At 43.7% G+C, this 23,387-nt stretch overlaps 1 protein-coding gene across 1 annotated transcript in view; it reads right to left on the reverse strand.

The window, feature by feature from the left end:
• LOC126236653 (ionotropic receptor 25a) overlaps nt 1-10,597 on the reverse strand; it is a 485,919-nt gene extending 475,322 nt beyond the window's left edge. Inside the window, exon 1 of the mRNA XM_049946121.1 lies at nt 10,457-10,597. The gene's annotated coding sequence lies outside the window, so the exon portion shown is untranslated. The remainder of the gene's footprint in view (nt 1-10,456) is intronic.
• Between the last annotated feature and the right edge of the window lie 12,790 nt (nt 10,598-23,387).

Genomic DNA, 23,387 nt, shown 5'->3' on the forward strand with positions numbered 1-23,387 from the left:
ATTTATTTCATTTCGCATATGATTGTGAGAAGCATCCCTACAGTAGAAATAAACTTGGTTTGTAGAATTACAGGAGCTAATTTACATTCTTCGATTGAAAACTCGGGAAAAACCATAGCCGATCATGGTCTCCAGTCAGCTGTGTGACGAATGCATTTCGCACGCAATGCTCTAGCCGAACACAAATCAGCGTCATTCACGTCACCGAAGATACAGCGTTGCCAATTCCGCGACATGGACAGGTCAGTTAGCATTGTAGCGTCGCCTGCGACATCTGTTGACGAACGGGAAAACTATTTTTACGGTTGCCTGTTCCGCCGTAAGGACGGTCAATCTGTTTCTTACGTGATCTGGGATCAAACTCCCCAGACATGAACATTATTGAGCATGCCTGGGATGCCTTGCGACGAGCTGATCAGAAGAGATCTCCACACCTCGTACTCTTACGGATTTATCGACAGCACGGTGTCAATTCATATCCAGCACTACTTCAGACATTAGTCGAGCCCATGTCACGTCGTGTTGTGGCACTTCTGCGCGATCGTGGGGGCCCTACACGATATTAGGCGAGTGTACCAGTTTCTTTGGCTCTTCAGTGTACGTCGCGCGCAATTTGATGTGCATACCGTAACAGGTCACTATCACGCACATCCTGTAAATTGTAGCGAATGTCCTTCAAACGCGCAAACTTCAGTTTTTGCAACGCGTGCGCCTAGTTCTGCCTTGAATATCCGTAGTTCTTCCGATGCACTACACGGTCATATTGCTGCAAACGTATTCGAAATCTGTTCATAATTTTTTTTACTATGCTTCTGATGATCTTCCATGCACGTAATTATTTTCAGTATCCGCTCCTTGGACAACGATTGTCTTTTACTACGTTTCAGTGGAGGCGGGATTTGTGGCTCCCTGTATGACAAGGATGATGGAATATATGGCTCGAGACCTGTTTTAATATCACTTTCAATTGTTAAGCACGTATTTTCATCATTGGACTCTTCATGTGCATTGTCCTCACAGTCGAGCGTATACGATACCACACATTCCGCTGACTCATATTGCAGAAACGCAAATATTTTATCTGGGAAATTCCTTGGGTTCCTTTCTGGCAAGATGTCAACTTCGGCAACTGCTGTTGAAGATATAATGCAAAGTTTGGTTTATTTATCGTTGCCATTGCTCTGCTTTAACAACACCTCTAGCATTATAGCACTGTTGTGAGTTACTCGTCAACTAAGCAGTCCAGGCCGGCCGCGGTGGTCTCGCGGTTCTAGGCGCGCAGTGCGGAACCGTGCGACTGCTACGGTCGCAGGTTCGAATCCTGCCTCGGGCATGGATATGTGTGATGTCCTTAGGTTAGTTAGGTTTAATTAGTTCTAAGTTCTAGGGGACTTATGACCACAGCAGTTGAGTCCCATAGTGCTCAGAGCCATTTGAACCATTTTTTAAGCAGTCCAACTACACTCCATAGCCTCATGCTATGCTTACCACTGGATACCTCCAGTCCCATTCTTTGTTGCCATTAGCAGCCAGTGTTGAGCTGCATGGTAGACAATATGTGGAGAGTCGAATGCCGTAAATATCATTGACCTACCTTGTGTCCTCGCGCTCAAGGGGTTCCTTGTAAGATGCTAGAAGCCCGAGTCCTGATGATCTACAGGGAAAGGAAGCTCCCACTAAGATCACGCAAATTTAAGAGAAACAGTGTTGCACAACGGATAACGTCTTATTGAAGGAAAACTACTTGGGGATGGCCCAATTATATATGGAAGTACGGGTACCAGATCTCACACGGGTATTTTAATGTAGGGGCTCATCTGACTATAAAAGGAAAGTAAAGGTCACTGTAAGAATTTGGCTATCACCAGAAGACATTGAACAAATTATCACCATAAGACACTGAAAAAATGATTTACCCACTGAATTAAGCACGTAAACAAATAAATATATTAAAGGTTGTAAGTATGAACTACGTATAACATTGGAACAAGTGGCTGGACAGAAAAAGAGCATAACGGGAAACTATAATGCGGATATAGACAGTTACTCGGAAAACGGTTAATGGTTTAAGGAAAGTACACTAGAACAACAAGTAAAACACTAACAGAATCGCCAAAGGGCATGATGGTAGCAACTACGTGGCTGCGAACGTTAAAGCTGTGCAAATGAAACCTGATGTAAATTATCCTGCCCCATGTCTCCCCTTTGCTCAGTGATTGCATCGATGGCCCATGCTTACCATTCCTTAACGGTTTGTGTGTGGAAGACGGTGGAAGTAATGGCTGGAAATTCTGAGTCCAGCCTTGTTCTCTGAACTCAGCTCTAACACAGGGACATCTGAACATCTCTCTCTTTTTTTCTCTCTCTCTCTATGTGGCTGCCTAAAGTGAAATGTATTCCCGATTTGCCTAGAGCAAGTGTGTTCTCATTTATCTCCTCACAGTAAGTGCCCCCTGACTTTTACTGTACGAAACTAGGCTGGATCTGCCAGCGTAGGAGTCTTGCTGGCCCCCTGCAGCAGGCCTTGCACGTTCCGACCAATAGCAACACTATAAATAAGTTTAAAAAATTCTTACTCTCAGAGATTTTATCATAGTCAACAATAGTTGTCTGTCATGTGAAGGAAGGCTGAAAATCTTTCTCACAACATGAGTGGTTTATAGCTATGACCAACCAAAAGGCTTGCATGTAGACGTGCATGGGAAAGTACATCTTCTACGGAAATGATTATTGTGAGCCAATCGAAGTCCCTGTTACTTCGATTTAAAAGGACATTCCTTCGCGTCATGGCCATGGACAATTGCCGCTCCCGCGGCCTCAAGTTCTAAGTACTACATCTGGCTTTTCAGTAGTTATTCTATCCAGAAGGGATTCCTCCTAGTGTCTTATGCAATGCAGCTTTTACGAAACGCAGGCCATCTTCAGCGCACCTGCAGGGCGAAGACGGGATACAGTGAATATTCTCTGTCCTTCACATGCTTGGGGGGGGGGGGGGGGGGAGGGAGCTGACTTCAGCGCTGAACAAGTACCAAGTACATGACTCCCCACTCCTTCTAAGCTAACTTCGATATGATGAGCTAGCTAAGAAAGCTCCCATACCCGCCGAAAATAACATGACCCGCTCACCATAACAACAGGAAAGGAAAAGAAGACGTAATTAGCTGTGCAATCATTGCCAGTAGTGAATACTGTGTGCAGTTATCACACAGCGATGAAGAATCGATTGTACTGACTATTGTGATGTGCATATTGCTTTATAAAATAGATCGTGAGACAGTTTGGGCATAAAAAGCCTTGTAACATCTGTTAATACATTTATCCCATTGTGAGACAAGACGGTCATTGCTTTCACGTAAAAATGTTCCATGTCGCCTTTGGAACCGTGATTGAACCCAAGCGTGCACCTCTCGTCTGAAGTAAACAGACAACCAGGAATGTCTTTCTTCAGGGCTCCAAAAAGATGAAAATAACATGGGCAGAGATCGGGACTGTATGGAAGATGTATAAGTGATTCCCAGCATAACTTCAGCAGCATACGATAAACAGTCTTGGCAGCATGCGGATCTAAACTGAAGGAATCACCTCTTGGCATCGGCTTCGCAACTACAGGGATTCCGATGAACAGACTGCTCCACTCGAAGTATCAACGCTGCTGGCGCTACTAAGGGTATCCTACGAGTTCCACATCTCTGGAAGGCTTTATACATAATACTAATGAGTACTTTGAAGGACAGTAAATCTTTGAAACCTGTATATCTTGTATAAGATGTAAATAAGTAGCTGGTACCATTAGAGTTGCAACCCTCGTATTCGGCCTAATACAAAAATCGATTGAAAACAATCTGCTGCCGTCGCTTAGTATTATTGCAGGTACTAGGACATCAAGATGCCTTGGAAATATGACTAGAAATCAGAGCAACAAACATGGTACACTACTGCGATGGAAAATGCGACTGAGCCGGTAAAGAATGATAAGATTCCATCTTCTTCAGCAACAAAGTCATTTCATGTTCCACGTAACACACTGAAAAGAAGAGTTATAGCAACAACAACAAAATTAAGATGAGGTCGGTTGTAAAAATATTATAGGAAGCTTAAAACGCGATATCGTTTATAATGTTTTTGAAATGGGAAAGCAGTTTTATGGACTTACAGTGAACGATCTACGAAGATAGCTGACAGAGTGGGACAAAATAGCACATCGTTTTAACAAAGAGTCGCAGGAGGCGGGCAGGCAGCACCGTAATATTAGTCTTACGAATCCTACCTAGATGACTAGAGAATAAGCTCTTAACAACGTACCCATATTTTTCGATGTCCTTAAAACAGTGCAAGAAAAACAATTTCATCCTGCTCGGCACGTTTCTAATGTACACTGACGGAAAAAAATCACAACACCAAGGAGGAACTGTGCGACATGAACGAAAGTTGATAGGGGTGGTTCAACATCTGAAAGATGATGCTTATTCAAATTTCGCTCCAGTCGCATAAGAGTGTCACTAACAGCGCCACTTTGAGGATGCAAATCAGGTTTGCTTTAAATATACGCAGTAAGGGTCGTGTGCGTTAGTTGCCTCTGAGACTGGACGCGGTGAGTTGATGTTAGTCAAGGTTTTTTAAGGGGACAAATACGCCATTATCAGCACCTCACAGTGTTTGAACTATGTCGTGTGACAGAGCTACGTGAAGCTGGATGTTCCTTCTGCGATATTGCAGAAAGACTTGGCAGGAATGTAGCCACTGCACGCTATTGCTGGCAGCGGTTGTCACGAGACAGTACGGACACAAGAAGACCGGGCTCCGGACGCCCATGTGGCACTACCAAAAGTGAAGAGCATCGTGTTTGGCTTATAGCTCTGTCGCATCTTACTGCATCTGCAGCAGGAATTTGAGCAGCACTTGGCACCACAGTGACACAAGAACTGTTACAAATCGGTTACTTCAAGGACAACTTCGAACCAAACGCCCTGCAGCGTGCATTCCACTGACCCCAAACCACCGCCATCTGCAACTGCAGTGGTGTCAAGCGAGAGCTCATTGGAGGGCAGTTTGGAGTTCTGTCATCTTTTCTGATGAAAGCTGGTTCTGCCCTCGTGCCAGTGACGGCTATGTGTGGGCTAGAAGGAGGCCAGTTGAGGACCTCACCCAACCTGTCTGCATGCTAGACACACTAGACCTACACCTGGAGTTATGGTCTGGGGTGCGATTTCGTATGGCAGCAGGAGACTAGGCATTAGACCTGTTGTGCTGTCATTAAAAAGCCGGCCGAAGTGGCCGTGCGGTTAAAGGCGCTGCAGTCTGAAACCGCAAGACCGCTACGGTCGCAGGTTCGAATCCTGCCCCGGGCATGGATATTTGTGATGTCCTTAGGTTAGTTAGGTTTAACTAGTTCTAAGTTCTAGGGGACTAATGACCTCAGCAGTTGAGTCCCATAGTGCTCAGAGCCATTTGAACCATTTTGTCATTAAAAAACAATCAAATGGCTCTGAGCACTATGGGACTTAACATCTGAGGTCACCAGTCCCCTAGAACTTAGAACTACTTAAACCTAACTAACCTAAGGACATCACACACATCCATGCCCGAGGCAGGATTCCAACCTGCGACAATAGCCATCGCGCGGTTCCGGACTGAAGCGCCTAGAACGGCTCGGCCACCGCGGCCGGCTGCTGTCATTCATATTTAGCATTTCAGAGATTGTCAAATGGTTCAAATGGCTCTGAGCACTATGGGACTTAACATCTATGGTCATCAGTCCCCTAGAACTTAAAACTACTTAAACCTAACTAACCTAAGGACATCACACAACACCCAGTCATCACGAGGCAGAGAAAATCGCTGACCCCGCCGGGAACAGAGATTGTCTTCCAACTGGATAACGCTCCCCCACATACCGCTGTTGTAACCCAACATGCTCTACAGAACGTCGACATGTTGCCTTGGCCTGCTCGATCACTAGATCAGTCTCCAATTGAGCACATACTGGACGTCATTGGACGAAATCTCCAGCACCATTCATAAAAAGCATTAACCGTCCCTGTATTGACCGACGAAATGCAACAAGCATGGAACTCCGCCCCACAAACTGACTTCTGGCACCTGCACAACACAATACATGTACGTTTACATGCTTGCGTTCAACATTCTAGCTGTTACACCGGTTGGTAATGTACCAGCACTTCACATTTGCAATGGCTTATGTTGCGCTTACATTAACCTGTGAGCGTTCAGTGTTAGTCACTTAAGTACTGTACCTATAGAAATTTATTCTCGAAATTTTGTTACTCTACATTAATAATTTTTTGGTGTTGCAATTTTGTTTTCATCAGTGTAGATTAAAAACACTGACAGTTCAGTGCAAGAACAGCAAAGTGTTTGCACTTAAAGGAAGTCGCGAAGCTGGTGGCGTTACTTCAGCTGAAAGAGGGTTGACACCCACTCTATAAATATGCATGTCCGCACTGTCCGCTTTACTTCGTTAGATTATCGATACGTGATGTAACAAGCTATTTTGAAACACAAAAATCCTTTAGTCGATAGGTGGCCGAAGAAATCGGCACTGAGCCTTATTTAAGATGGAATCTACAAATAAAATGTTTGAATTCGTGGGTGACCATAAAGAATAACTTGGCGTAAACGTCTGTTTCTCCTTATATGACAAAGTGATTCATTTAGTGGGAGAAGATTCAAGCAGTTGAAGTCAAAAGCAAGGGTGTCTGGTTTTCTTTGTCATGAGAATGACCTACGAAAATATAAGTCTACAAGCTTACGCCGTCCTTGTCACTGAAGGTATAATCTTCTAGGTTGTCAGCCGCGTCATCTTCCTCATCAGATTTCTTCTTCACAAGTCAACCAACTAACAACAGAAACCAGAAGAGCCCTGAAGACGGTCCCAGCTGACGTTGAAACGTTGACCTGTGAGCAAGAAGTTTTAAAAGGAACAGGAAGCTACCTAGCAACTTAGAAGATTTTACCTTCGATGCAAGAACATCACAGACTTTTCTGCATGGCTATAAGACGCTGCTTGATGCAGGAGGAGAAATTTCTTCCGTATTCCTGAAGTGCGCTGATGCTTTAGGACTTTGCTCGGAGCTGTCAGGTACCGCCCAGCAAAAACTGAAATTCTGGATGTGTAATTTCCATTCCTGCGAAAATAGTTAGTATATAATTCTCAGAATTCTCTTTACAATGCCTCTCTCAGTTTCAAACGCAGGGATAAGCTATTCAAAGTTAAGTATGATTAAAAACTACCCCAGAACTTGCATAAGCCCTTAGTACCACAGCTAAGCAGCTAAATTGTGATTTTTTACTGGAATGAAAGGAGAAAATGTGCCACCAGATTCTTAGGTAGTACGACATACTGAAGTCGAGGAGGTAGGTGCAACAGTATTTTTCAATAAAACGTTCGAAATTTTAAGGTGTTTCATACGATAAAAGCTGTTCTTAATGTTTACCATTCGTGTTTACTTGAGTGTGGTTTTGGAAACCTGTTCAGTTCTCATAATTATTTGTCGTAAGATCCAGTTGGTAATTCCAGAGTTACTGTGTGGTTCGGAATCTCAGGTGGTGAGCGTCAGACTACAAATCCAGAGGTTTGGGTTTCAGTTCTCGGGCGGTCCCTGTATTTCATTCTGGGACTTCTTGCTTCTTTCGTCTCTGGTAATCACTTGACTACGTGGAACGTGCCGTCTCGCACCATGATTTTGAGCCCATCTCAGCTGTAGGTCCCCTTATAACAGTCTGGATGTGTCAGTTCAAAGATCGGAGGAACACAAGGGCATACCATCTGTAACAGGGCCCAACGAAGTAAACAAATAAACTTATAAATGAACCTTCAGGTTAAGTATAACTTCCCTGAGACTTATTTTTGTTCTTGCTGGAGACATTCAGATTTACATTTCCCATGGCTTTTCTAAATCAGTGAAGGGTAATGCCGGGATGTTTCCTTGCGAGTTTGGCTTCCCTCATCAACGATCTCTTCGTCGATGCAACGCCGAACACTAATCTTCTTTCGTTGTACTTGCAGCACCAGTTGTTGGCGTAGTATACGCGATGCCACGGTTTCGAAGGAAGCCGAGTTTGTGTTTTCTTTTTTTAGACCTAAAAATTTACGGCACCTTTGTCGAATAAGGGTAAAGTTCGAAAGGTCGTTGGAATACCTTTAATCTTCGAATTTCGCTTCCGAATTATTGTTAGTCGCGTAGGTGTGGATATAAAATTGGCAGAAATGTGACTACTATACCCTGGCATGGAAGGTGAGTACCAGTCAACATTATTATTATTATTTTTATTATTGTTTGTTGAATTCTCATAAACTGTCAATTTTTAATACGTCTGTTCTGTTGTTCATCTTTTTTATAATTGTCTCGTTAAATTGCTGAACCAACTTCTGACAAGTTGTAGTTCATCTACATTATCGACCTAAAAACCTTAAAATAATAATTTAAATTTGTTTCTGTTAAAGCATGAATATCCTGAAGAGGTGCATATGCTAAGTATACGGGTATGTTTGTTATTAAGGAAGGGCCAGCACAAAAATGATTAAAAGTGTATTTCCTTATTATCTAACAGACGTCACACCTTAGGAGGAAGAGAACATTACTTTCCTCGTAAGGCAAGAGTCGAACACATTAATGGCCTAAAGTCGCCAATACCCGTTTAACCGAACGCCTCGACGGGGACTTCATTAGGATAATCGTACATCCGTTTTCCGCAGCCCCTCCTAATGTTTCAACGAATCATGGTTCAAATCGGCATTGCTTGCCAAAAGTGATGGCACTCAGGCTTAAGAGACTGACTCGCGGTCAGAAGGAACGAGCGAAATATCCTCGTCGGTCTTCCAGATTTAGTTTTACATCGTTCCTCCAAATCATTTTGGACGAATGTCTTGACGGTTCATCCAAACAGGTCATACTTTCCTGCTGCGTTCCTACATTAGGTGGCCAAGTGTTCCCTCTGTCACTGTCGACGAGGTGTTAAATGCCAATCTGCATTCTTTCCTCTAGTCTTATAACCTCCGAATATTTCAAGTCAAGAAGTGAGCCGTTAAATAGATTGACTCTTGGGGCAATAGAGAAGTCGAGTTGCAAAAATCGTTCAAGGAAATTGTAAGGAGAGTCACAGAAGCAGCAAAGTGTGAGCTTTAGTATACATATTAGGATGGGCTTGACGATGTCTTTGAGGTATAGGAGTCAGGCTGGTCTAAGAAGTAACTTAAGAGGAAGGAAGAAGAAAGCTCAGCGTTGTTGAATTGGTAAAAGAGATACAGTTTGGTGGGTGTACGTAAGGAACCGCAGCCTTGAAAATGGTAAAAGCTTGGAGTAAACGGTCACGTGATGTGTGTGTGTTCTGTGCACCGCCGACTTCAGTCATATGGTACCGTAAATATGAGGGCGGCCGGCATAAAGGTCGAAACCGATCATCATTTTTAAGTGAATCAATATTTGCGCCATTATAGAACTGTGTAACACATTCAAGTGAACAAGAAGCGGAGTTATTTTCAGGGGAGCAGGAAATCATATAGTTCAAGGACACATACAACGTTAGTAAAATACGAGAGGTGTGCCAATTTCTGATCAGAAGTACATGATTTTCCGTCTGTTTTAACGACGTGCAGAGAAACTGGTACACAGCTGATAGCTTAATTAGCTATCGGATATATTTCTAACCAACAGCCACGCTTATAGCTACTGTCACTTCTGTCTATGCTTTGCGTGTATGGGAAGTTATGCAGTAGTTCACACTGCACACTAAAGCGTTAAGTCTTTCTGTAGCTGGCTGGCTGAGCCAGTTCCAAGATGGAAAAGAGGTTCAAATGGTTCAAATGCCTCTGAGCACTATGGGACTTAACATCTGAGGTCGTCAGTCCCCTAGAACTGAGAACTACTTAAACCTAACTAACCTAAGGACATCACACACATCCATGCCCGAAGCAGGATTCGAACCTGCGACCGTAGCGGTCACTCGGTTCCAGACTGAAGTGCCTAGAACCGCTCGGCCACTCCACTTACAATACGAGAACCTGCGACCGTAGCGGTCACTCGGTTCCAGACTGAAGTGCCTAGAACCGCTCGGCCACTCAACTTACAATACGACCATTAGCGGTAAAAACTTCGGATTAAGAACCGCCTTCTTCATTGCAACTGATTACATAATCTAAGACTAACTGGTTGATCGGTCAACATGTACAGTAGGAATTCACTTAGAATTCTGTTGTCTGATAAAACGTTCTGACTGCTGTTAACATAATAACTATCTTATAGGTTGTATAGAAATAGTGACTAAACAAATAACTGCAGACTTTTTCCAGTTTCAGTAGCCGGTTCTAAGGAGCCATAGTTCCAATTCATAGTCTTCTTTCCTTCCTTTAACTTCGATGCCTCCTCCATTTAGGAGTAGTCAGTGACCGTTGATGTAGAGCTATTCGACTGCTTTCCTCTGACAGTAAATCGCTTACCTTAGTGAGCAACGCCGTCCCGGCGAGGAGGCGTGCGGGCCGACTTCGCCTGCAGGAAGCTCGCACGCGGCCCTGCCTTCACCTTCCTCGGTGGGCCGGCCGTGGTCAGCTGGCGGCCGAACGAGCTCGCTTATCGATGAACTGTCTTGGCGGCGTGCGCGTCACGAAATGGGACGCGACCAGTGTGTGCAGCTCCCGAAGCACAACAAACCGGTGATCGATGGCAACGCCAGCTCGCTAAAACGGTGGGCGGTTGATAAATGTCACGTTTCTACTTCAGCCGTCACATGCCATATGGAGCGCTGTTTTGTCGGTCTCATTTACTGCAGCTGATGGCGCGGAACCACATACTGTACAAAAAAAGTAAAAAAGCGATCTGACTGCTTTTAATGACTGTTTACAGTCTCAGACATTTAGTATGTACTTCATATACGTAATTCAGTGTTCGTCTTATGTCAAGAGCATGTTGTTGTTGTTGTGGTCTTCAGTCCAGAGACTGGTTTGATGCAGCTCTCCATGCTACTCTATCCTGTGCAAGCCTCTTCATCTCCCAGTACCTACTGCAACCTACATCCTTCTGAATCTGTTTAGTGCATTCATCTCTCGGTCTCCCTCTACAATTTTTACCCTCCACCCTACCCTCCAATACTAAATTGGTGATCCCTTGATGCCTCAGAATATGTCCTACCAACCGATCCCTTCTTCCAGTCAAGTTGTGCAACAAACTCCTCTTCTCCCCATTTCTATTCAATACCTCCTCATTGGTTATGTGATCTACCCATCTAATCTTCAGCATTCTTCTGTAGCACCACATTTCGAAAGCTTCTATTCGCTTCTTGTCCAAATTATTTATCGTCCATGTTTCACTTCTATACATGGCTACACTCCATACAAATACTTTCAGAAACGACTTTCTGACACTCAAATCTATACTCGAAGTTAACAAATTTCTCTTCTTCAGAAATTCTTTCCTTGCAATTGCCAGTCTACATTTTATATCCTCTCTACTTCGACCATCATCAGTTATTTTGCTCCCCAAATAGCAAAACTCCTTTACTACTTTAAGTGCCTCATTTCCTAATCTAATTCCCTCAGCATAACCCGACTTAATTCGTCTACATTCCATTATCCTCGTTTTGCTTTTGTTGATGTTCATCTTATACCCTCCTTTCGAGACACTGTCCATTCCGTTCAGCTGCTCTTCCATGTCCTTTGCTGTCGCTGACAGAATTACAAAGTCATCGGCGAACCTCAAACTTTTAATTTCTTCTCCATGGATTTTAATTCCTACTCCGAATTTTTCTTTTGTTTCCTTTACTGCTTGCTCAATATACAGATTGAATAACATCGGGGAGAGGCTACAACCCTGTCTCACTCCCTTCCCAACCACTGCTTCCCTTTCATGTCCCTCGACTCTTATAACTGTCATCTGGTTTCTGTGCAAATTGTAAATAGCCTTTCGCTCCCTGTATTTTACCCCTGCCACCTTCGGAATTTGAAACAGAATGTTCCAGTCAACATTGTCAGCATTGTCAACATTGTCGTGGGCATAAAATGAAGAAAAATAATATCATTCACAATTTGTGTCAGAAAACTGGAAAACAATGGAATGACACAGCGTTTGATGTATAGCGCATATATTCAGACACTTAATTATATCATACGCGCATGTGGACTTCAAAGTTGCTGCACTGCACACAATGTTGTTCCACTGTACTGAACACAGTGTTAAACGCGTTGGCGGAGAACTCTCATACCAAAGCAGCGAAATATCGCACCTTTATTTCCGTGGGTGCTTCTAAATTTTCTTCCGTACTGGGATTCTTATTATACGACCATCATGTTCGAAAACGTTGAACAGTTACTTCTTTCATTACGCCCGATTTGTCACACGTTAAATAATTGTTTGAATTATGTCCCTCTGTACTTTCGTGGAATTCATTTGATGTCACGGTTGAAGCTGTAACCACTTTAGAAAAGGAGATAGTACAAAAGTAATATAAGTTTGAAACAGACGTACCTCTAATTTTTCTGTTGCGTGCCCCTCCGAGTAACAATTTTACTACATTTGTAGTGCTTGTTCTATATGTTGAAATATTAAATTTTTAAATATGAGAGCAATCCCACAGCAAGGTTCCAGAGATCAGCTCTGCTTACAATAAACTTTGTCTTTGATTAAACTAACTGGTGGAACGGTTCCCATCATTGGGGTACTTACCTCCTGGGGTAGAAAGAAAATCCATGGAGGATAAGAAAAAAGATTAGATTACAGTTCATTCACGAAACTAAGTCAGTTTAAAAAAAAAGTTCTTTGTTAGTACCCTTCCATTAGAGTCTAAAATTTATTAGATCATGATCATCAACTTAGAGGAATTGTATGACGGAACACCTTTATCGAAAGATGTAATAGGACAAGAAGTGGATCAGACGAGGATGACAAAGAAGACGAAGAATCTAAGAAAGGTCTTAAAGATAAAGAGGACAAAGCATCGGGTGCCGACGACGTTCCTACAGAAGTAATCAAGAATGTTGGTGACAGCATGAAGATGATGCTGCTGAAACTGATTAGGAGAGATACCAATTGACTTCCAGAAATGCATCATCGATCCTATACTGAAGAGTACCAAACCTTACGCCTAATATCGCCTGCATGAAAAATTCTCGTAAAGGTTATTCTGAGGAGATGGTGGATGATATGCTAAGTATAGATCAGTTTGGATTCAGGAGATGATTAGGAACAAGAGAGGCGGTTCTGGCGCTGAGTCTTCTTATCGAACGAATACAAAAAAGTAAACCAACTTGTATTGCCTTTGTAGGCATGGAAAATGAATTTGATAATGTTTTCTGGTAAGAGATGTTCTGAGTATTGAAGTAAGCAGATCTAAAATACAAAGACATGCGGAGGATATTTAGCTTCTATAAGAACGAAGTAGCTGTGATTAGCAGTTTTCACCAGGAGCGAGAAGGAAAAGTTGGAAAAGGCGTGAGACAAGGATGTGCTCTCTCTCCTCTCACACCCAGGAAGCTATAGATCAATTGACGGAACTACTTAGGTGGGGACCAAAATTAATGGGCGAAAGACAGATATGCCGTGTTACGCAGATTACATTGCTGTGGTCACGGAGACGAAAGGAGATCTTCAGAAGCTCCTCAGTACAATGGAAAGGATTTACTGCACACGTTATCGTAGGACTATGCAGTACTGAAGAAGAATATGAATCTTTAAGAATAAGAACTGGGAGAGACGAGATAGAAGTGATAGAGGAATTTACCTGCTTGGGAAGCAGGATCACAAGGGGCGGTGGAAGACGGAAAGAAACTGTGAGAAGAATATAGCAGGCAAAAATTGCAATTAATTTGAGAAAGAACTTACCAATCTGGAAATTAAGAAATCCACTGTTGGATGACGCCCACGTGTAGAATTTTGCACGTATTACGGCCGACAGTACGCTTTCTAATATGATGTAGCTACCTTCATTTAAATTCTCCATCTTGTGTTGTCTGCTGCATCCTCGTTTTGCACGTCTGGTCGCGTGTCTGGTACGTCTCCACTTAATTCATTACAGTCATGACCACGTCTTCCATGCCAGTCTGTTTCTTGATTCATTTATTTCTCTTCCTGTCTCTTCTATCATGTGTAATCACTACTTGCTAAACTAGCTTTAGGTTTTGAAACGTATTCTAATTTAAAGTCCACACCTCACTGGCATAATCCAAAACCGACGATTTACACTGGTAGTAAAGAGAATGGACACCGACAGCTCCCGAAACATCTCCAGGCAACAACACTTCTGATTATTTCTTTTGCTGTCCATCCAGTCGTACTAATTTCTTGATCTGGAAAACGGACAAGCAAATTCCTGTGTTCTAAGACTATTTTCAGCCGATGAATGAATATTTTCAGATAATGAAATTCGAACTATTGTACCATTACTTGATGTCCGTGAAGATAACATATTGCAAATACATTTTGCTAAAACATTAGTCGCAACATTTTACTCAGTTCTCCTCACAAGTCTGACTGGCACACGTCTCACTTCCGCCCAAAGCAAAAATCTTAACAGAAAACTGGCGGAACCAAATAGCATGACAGTCTTTCCTCGTCGCCGCGTTGGACGGGAGCCAGGCCTGAGTCGGATGGCACGGGCATTCAACAGCAGAACGCCGTTGCAGCACAAGAAGCTGAGTGCTTCTGACTCAGAGCCTTGGACAAGTGACGGGCCACTGGGTTGCTGTTGGCCTGACATCAGCACAGCAGGGCGCTGACGCGTTTACCTATTTGCCGGGGCATAACCCAGCCATCTCTTGGCCATTGCCTGCCCGCCACACCAGAATGGGGCGTGTCTGCCTCACATTGACAATGACGAGATGTGTAACTAAAGTACAATAAGGTATTTCTCTCAATCACCAGTCTGACACTGGACTCCACCAGTCCATCATTCCTCCGCTCTCCCGACAGAATAGTGCCAGGAGAGCTAACGTCACTGCCAGTGGACAGGGGAGTGTGTACCACCCCCCACAGCGTGACATCCGAACTGCAGCCTACAGCTGCCATCTGTGGATGAAGAAGACTCTGCATGGGTGCAGTTTCATCGATATGTGGTAGGGTGTGTGGAGTCTCTTTTTCGGACGGCGAGTGTCATGTGAGTCAATGCGTTTTGACAGGGGTTTAATTGTACTTGTAAGTTTAGCATGTGACAGCTGAATGCAAACGGTATTTTTGAGATGGCGTAAATATAAGTGTCAGCATTCACTTGGCTGATAAGGGCAATTTGTGTATCACGAGCAACGGGAGTGACTCGTCGTCTAGTAGCATAGCTGTTAACGATGAGTAGTGATTCAGGATGTGAAGCTAAGTTCAGTCGTTGTTTCGGTGTTTAGGACTTGTTGTGAGAGTACTTAAGTTATAGCAAGAAGTGATATGATACTGATACGGTTATTTGATTTTTGTGCCGAGCGATAAACAAGGAACAGAATTTAAGCAGTGGCAAGCGTAAGAATAGTGAAGTGCTTAAGTGTCTTTCTTCCACTTGTGTTTATATAATTGATAAGAGGATATCATATCATGGTCAGCACCACAGGGAGCAGAGCAGTCGAGACCACAAGGAGCTACTACATGTGTTCAAAATCCTAAGAGATGAAGTGGGTAAGTTGCTAGCGGAGAAGGTGGAGCTGTCTAACAGATTAGAAGCACTTGATGCTGGGGAAAAGGAATTAGTTTATCATAGAAATCTGAAGTACAGAGAGAAGTTGCAGAGGCAGGCCTTGGTATGTGACCAATATGTTGATTATGGAGAGAATCAAAAAAATGGAAAGAGAGGAAGCACAGAGGAGAGAGAAGGTGGAAGCCGAAAGGGAGAGGAGCAGGTTTGTGGGTAGTTTACCTGTTTCTGCTGGACATCCGACTACCGTTAATTTAATTAAACCTATCGCTCCTGTGAAGAGTACACAAGAACGTCATGGGTGGGTGGACGATGTTTTGAGTGGGAAGATTAAATTAGTTCTTGGTAGTGCCGTAATACAAGTTCTTCAGAAGTTACATGAGGCACAGAGAAATGACGTTGCTGGAGTTAAGGTGAGTAATGTAACAAGTATCAGCTCCGATATCCAGCGGAACTGTGGACTCTGAGGTAGCAGGAGTGAGTGTGGTCTGAAGCGAACTGATTAAGTGTGGGGATAGCAACATGTGTCATTTAAGTGTACTAGCATCAGCCCCATTGGGCAGTGATGGCTGCTGTGTTGGGACCGGACAGTCTGGGCCACATGCACAGTGAATCGCAAGTGCAGCTGATTTTTGCGTTGTGCACAGTGGAACAGTAGACGATATTGTTGGTTTAGATAGTACAGATAATGCCCAAGAGCCGGCCGGTGTGGCCGTGCGGTTCTAAGCGCTTCAGTTTGGAACCGCGTGACCGCTACGGTCGCAGGTTCGAATCCTGCCTCGGGCATGGATGTGTGTGATGTCCTTAGGTTAGTTAGGTTTAAGTAGTTCTAAGTTCTAGGGGACTGATGACCTGAGTAGTTAAGTCCCACAGTGCTCAGAGCCATTTGAACCATAATGCCCTCCCGGCGGGGTCAGGGATTTTCTCTGCCTCGTGATGACTGGGTGTTGTGTGCTGTGCTTAGGTTAGTTAGGTTTAAGTAGTTCTAAGTTCTAGGGGACTGATGACCATAGATGTTAAGTCCCATAGTGCTCAGAGCCATTTGAACCATAATGCCCAAGAAGTTGTTGATAGTTGTGTTGCAGATACTGTGGCAGATGCAGTACAGGTAGATATACAGTACTCTGAGTTGACAGAAGTCATGGGATAGCGATATGCAAATATACAGATGGCGGTTGGATCACATATATAAGGTATAAAAGGGCACTGCTTTCGCGAAACTGACATATTTTGTACTCAAGTGATTAATGTGAAAAGGTTTCCGACGTCACTATAGCCGCACGATGGGAATTAACAGACTTTGAACGCGGCATGGTACTTGGAGCCAGAAGCATGAGACATTCCATTTGGGAAATCGTTTGGAAATTTAATACTGCGAGATCCACAGTGTCAAGAGCGTGCCGAGAATTTCTAATTTCAGGCATTACATCTCACACAGACAAGGCAGTGGCCGAAGGTCTCCACTTAACAACCGAGAACTGTAAGTGCTAACAATAAGCAACGCTGCGTAAAGTAACCGCGGAAATCAATGTGGGACGTACAACGTAAGTATCCGTTAGCACAGTGCGGCGAAATCTGGTGTTAATGGGCTATTGCAGCAAACGACAGACGCGAGTGCCCTTGATAACAGCACGACATCGCCTGGAGCGTCTCTCCTGGGCTCGTGACCATATCGGTTGGACCCTTGACGACTCGAAAGCAGTAGATTAGTCAGATGAGCTCCGATTTCAGTCAGTAAAAACTGATGGTAGGGTTCGAGTGTGACGCAGACCCCACGAACCCATGGATCTAAGTCATCAACAAGGCGGAACGCTAGCTAGTGGTGGCTCCATAATGGTGTGGACTGTGTTTACATGGAATGGACTGGGTCCTGTGGTCCAACTGAACTGATCGTTGACTGGAAATGGTTGTATTCGACTACTTGGAGACTGTCTGCAGCCATTCATGACTTCATGTTTTCAAAGCACTATGGAATTCTTATGGATGACAATGTGCCATGTCACTCGGCTACAGTTGTTCGTGATTGACTTGAAGCACGTTCTGGACAGTCCGAGCGAATGATTTGGTCACCCAGATCGCCCGACATCAATCCCATCGAACATTTATGGGATGTAATCGAGAGGTCAGTTCTGCACCAAATCCTGCACCGGCATCTCTTTCGCGATTATGAACGGCTGTAGAGGTAGCATGAGTCAATATTTCTGCAGAGGAGTTCCAGCGACTCGCTGAGTCCATGCCACGTCGAGTTGCTGCACTATCCCGGGCAAAAGGAGATCCAGCACGATATTAGAAGCTATCCCATGATATTTCTCACCTCACTATATTTAACAGATCAGATTAAAGGTTTTTCTCCGGCTAAGTTTCTTACCGAAGTGATGTTGTCAGCTCTCATTTATTAGTAAAGGATTCTTTACAGCAGCAAAGTATTGTCTAAAACATATATCTGTTAGTGATAATGGGCACGCAGATGTTCACAGATGTACATCCAAGCATGAAACAATCACAATAACTTGATAAGTAACAACCGACACTTGCATATAGCAATTACAGTATAACTGACACTTAAATCATGTACAAATCACTATATCTGGGTCTGAAACTAACTTAAAAAATAAATAACCAGCATTGTTTTACAAGCATATTCTGTCTAGTATTTGCGTTTGAAATGGTATAGTCTAGCACAAAAATAGGTGTAAAATTCCAGGAATTTAACCAATCGACTGTATAGTTTCTATTACATTTGCGTGTTTTATAAGTTTTTCTTATCTTCTTTTGTCCTCCTTCGTAGCTGAGTACCCAGGTTCGATTCCCAGTAATGCCAAAACCTTTTCTTTGTTGAGAGGACTGATACGGGGTGCACTCAGCTTCGTGATGCCAGTCGAGGAGCTACCTGATTGAGTAAAAGCGGCTCTACAGTCTGGGAGGTCTACAAAACGGCAGTAAAACGGAGTGGTGGCTACAACTCCTTCATACAGCATCTGTATGATACAGCAAGGCAGAGAATGACACGGCGACTGGTAGGCTTCCCTTGGGCCTTCACGGCCTGGACGAAGAGCTCTTTTATCTTATTTTATTTATTTTTCTGCTCTAACCATACAGTAAGCACAAGTAAAAGGATAAGAAAAGCATGCAGGAGTCTTTAACAATTTTGCTTTAGTTACAAAATGAAATGAAGCAATAAGCAGATATACTGGTCCAGTCAAACGTCATCTCTGTTTGTTTCAACCATCTGGAAACCAAAGACATCGACGTACAAATCATTTAACCTCACATAATTAGGGAGAAGGGGCAGGGTTATCGGATGTGTGTTAAGGCATCAGGAGGTAACTTCCGTGGTGCTAGAGCAGGAGCGGCCATGGAGTGCCGGGTGTGCGGGCCGCGGATGAGCCGAGGCTCGGCCTGTCTAGGCTTTGCTCGCTCCTTCTCGTAAGTACCCGCTACAACGCGACATTTCACTTAGTTTGTATGAAGTAGAGGATGGGAAAGGAAAGGGAAAGGATGGGTGGGAAACTCGGAGCTTCCAGCCGAAAATTGGATTGTAGTTGGGCAATGGCGAGAGCTGAAAATTTGTGCCGAACCAGGGCTCGAAACCGGATGCTCTGCTTCTCGAGTGAACGGTTGCCTTAACGACCTCGGCCGTCAGGGCACGCTTACTGTCCGACCCAAATTCCGAACTTAAACGCGTTGCAGGGCAGCGTCCGTCGTCCATTAACCCCCTGCTCGCAACTTATTGATTCCCATAGGAGTTCGGACGCTACTAGAGCATCCGCACTGAAACAAACGTCAAGGAGCCATCGCGCTGTTGCAGAAATGTGTACACCTGAGTGATGTGAGTGATGTCTGTTTTGTTGGACATGTTTGGCGGAACAGACAGCACTGAGATATAAAAATTTCACTTACTGTTGCGGAGCGGTATTTTTCTGCCTGTACAACTCTCTTCGGTTCGGAAGAATCGTGGTGTTAGCGCTGTTTACCCTTCGCTATTTGGTCACGATATAAAAGAAGTTCACAGCTCCAGTGAGTGTTTGCAAAAGAAGAGGCAGTCTAGCAATCTATCGTCAGAAGCCTTTAAAGAGAAATGAGAATAACAGAAGGATAATAATTCTCAACATCTCGTAAGCAATGTAAAGTTGGGTAACCGACGAGTGCAGTAAATTTACTATGAAACGACATCACAGTACTATTGAGTTGGCAGTTAGAGAGTAACAAATCACAACGATCGACAGACGGGATTCACTGTTCTGTACATCAAGAGGCACTCTGTGCTAAATTTGCAGGTATGGAGCTCATTAAGAAACTGGTGGCACTAACAGTAAAATTGCTATTGCCGTCGTGCGCCCTTAAAACCCTCTCCATGTCCAATAACATTGCTGAAGTCTCAGGCATTACTGCAGTGTCAGTGGCAACGGTCTCCGATGGAACTGAACAAAGAGTGTGGACAATTTATATATTACTGCAAAGTATGTTGGTTAAGTCAAGGGGCATGCCTGGAACGATTTTTCGATTTAAAACACGATACTATTGAATTTATAAAGGAAAAAGGAGTGCAGAAGCAAAACTTAGAACATCCGGAGTGCATTGCGAACCTCGCATTTTAAGTAGAGTTGACTGCACACTGCTCACGTTAATACACAGACGTATTTTTTAAAATAAGTCGCATTGTAGAAGGAACAATGTCTGACAAACACAGTCCAGTACGCAATGTAATTCCGTTTTAAAGACGAATCCTTTTACGTTAAACTGTCGAGGATATCTAAATTGTTTTCTCGGGTACAGTTTCCATGTTTCCATAAAGAGCTTGGAAACGTGTTACAGTATTTCGACCAACATATGTGGGTGAAAGGCTTTTTCTCGATTACAGAATTAAATAAGTTGCAATTACGTGGCAGTCTGTGATATTAACTGCGTCCATCCACATGCCCGCAGTTTGTACCAAATGAGAATTACAATATGTTTTCAGCGAGTGAAAATTTGTTTCGTTTGCGAACTATCTTGTTGAGAAATGTAAAATATAAAACCAAGTTACATGCAGTGTGACTGCATTGCCCTTAAAAGGCAGTGAGTTTGCAGACAGCATGCCGAGGCGGTGGTGGGGGAAATGTGCAGACAGGCTGAGTGCCATGGCACTCCTGTCAGGACGTGGCTCGCGAGCTAAATTCTTGCACGCCCCTGTACAAGAGCCCCTGTAAAGGACAAAAACTGTAGGCGAGGGCAGAGGCTGGAACTCATACAGCAAATAATTGAGAACGTGGGGTGCAAGTGCTTCTCTGAAATTAAGAAGGCTGGCGTGGGAGAGAAATTCGTGGATGACCACAGCAAACCAGTCGGAAGTCTGATGACTTAAAAAGCAAATAAAATAAAATAACAACCTTTGATGCTAAATTTTTTCAGAAACACTACGGAACTTTGTTACGTGTTTTACCCTTTAGGGAGTATTAAATCTTAATACGATTTACTATAATGTATAAAAACTCTTCCCCTGCATCTCTCCCTTCATTAGGAATGATACAAAGTTTTGCTCTTTTCTGGCCTCTACAAGTACAGCTGAAAGCAAACCGTGCAATTACTTTCGAGGAACCAGGCAAAAAGACATAATATGTCCTATGTTTCAGACGTAGCAGTGGGTCCCGTTACGGCTGGAAATGTCACATGTTGCGATTTCAGCCAATCATTAACTGCAGGCAGCAGCAAGTGGAGGGGAAAAGGATAGCTATACTTTCCCTGTACAGAGCTTTATCCAGGTTCCACCATGTAGCGGCGGTGTCTGCAATATTGTACATTGTCAAGGCAATCCTTGTTTTTAATTGATGAGTAAAGCCGTAGTACCAATAACAACAAAATACTGAAACAAGGATACAGGTATTAAAACAGTACAACGAAATGAAAATGTTCTCATATGTCTAAGAATCGCATTGTGTGTATCGCAGGACGGTCAGTTGTAAAAATAGTAATAATTACATCCTATGTTGTTTGCGGCAGGAAGGTCCATTACAAAAGATGGACATTAAATCTTATAGCGCCGCTTGGGGTAGCCACGTGGCTCTGTGTAGCATATGTCTCAATCAAAAATTTTAGGCATCTGTTTAAGGTAGACATTTTATGCTTCTCACAGACCATAAACCATTTGTGTTGTAACACCCCACCCGTCACTTATCTGGTTTTGGTGTGTGTTCACCCCAGGTAATTGACTAACAGATCAACAGAGAGTGCAAAACTGCCACAATGTCGGATAACACAAAGAAAGTAATAAGGCCCTGTGACTCCTGATTGAACTGCGGTGGCAGTGTTGACATTAATTGATTCAGAATTGATCCCTTTTAATTTTAAAGTGGTGCACATTGATGTTATATTCAGTTATTGAACACCAGATGCAAATGTTGAACATAAAATTAATTAAGAAAGTGACTTGGGATTTCAACTACTTGATTTAAAACAGATGCAGTCTATTAGCACAGATTTATTTTAACTCACGACCTTCAATCATCACATTACATGACTCTCCTAACAGGCAGTGGTAATAAATTGCGTTTGCATGGAGTAAAGCGTGATAAATCAAAAGTAATTCCTATCGACTGACCCAGGCGTAATGCGAAGTGCGAAAAGAATTCTACAATAGACGGCCCATGAAACCCTCATGGAAACTTTGCCGACGTGATCCAACAAATTAGTCAGTGGCCGGAGCGGGCGCAGTATCACCGAATTCAGTGTGGCGGGGCGACGTCATTATGCAGATGTTGGCTGACCTCATGGTGCTGCAAGGTTGCGCTCGTCTATTCACTTCTAGCCTACTTGCTCAGTACATAGCTGAATGAAAACTTTCTATCTCCAAGCTCAATCGTTTCGTTTGCTAAGTCCTAAACTGCAGAGATGCTCACTCTCTCTCAGGCGAGCTGAGTAAAGGACGCCACGTCCGCACTCTAGGCAAGCTGGGAATGGAAGACTCCTACGGAGACTTCTCCCAGTCCGCTCTTCGCCTTGGTTTCCCCTCCAGCAAAATCAATTACGCCAATTGCAGCGCAAGTCGCTTTAATTATGTGTCGCTTCCCAGCGCCGACCAATGCGTGCTCTGGGAAGTGAACAAATTCCCACAAAATTTCCCTTCCTCTCAACTTCTGCTATTTAGCTCCTCCCAGGCCACCCCTCAAGGTTAGTGTCTGCACAAAACACCAATTTTTCCGGAATTCTGACTCCCAGGAGAGTACTTCAGATTCCTTGGTCCTACATTCCCATCAGAGGCCGGCATATTTCATTCTGTCGCTCTTCACCTGATTTACTTCAGACTCTGTGGACCGTGAATTCAGCGTGAAGTTGCTATAGTCACGAACACGCATATTTTGGCCTCTGTTGACCGCTCCACCGTAGCTTTGTGCGGCTTTCTCGCATGTTTCACTGAAAATGGGACAATGGACATTTATCAACAGGCGTACAAGTTCTCCGTCTGCTTCCCGGTACACCAGCATGGAGTTGGGGTCAACCACCCACTCACTGTCACTCATCTTAAGGCAGCTGGAGGCCGCGCCCTGTTACCGCTTTCTCAGAGCTTGAACCGTCCTAAGCTGCCTATTGTCGCTTCCCTTCGCCGCTCCCCAGCCGGCCAAGGTCACTCGAATACTTCCCTGGGATAAACTGGCCTCCAGTAAATCGACGCGTTTCCACAAAGTTTTCATGTCGTGTGAATAACTTTAAAACCATCACCCGACATTAATTAGTCCAATACGTCCATACTATACCCTCTACAAGATGCATTGTGCCTTGTCAGTCATTTTTGT

This window comes from Schistocerca nitens, chromosome 1 (assembly GCF_023898315.1).
Source record: "Schistocerca nitens isolate TAMUIC-IGC-003100 chromosome 1, iqSchNite1.1, whole genome shotgun sequence".
Classification (NCBI taxonomy): Eukaryota; Metazoa; Arthropoda; class Insecta; order Orthoptera; family Acrididae; genus Schistocerca; species Schistocerca nitens.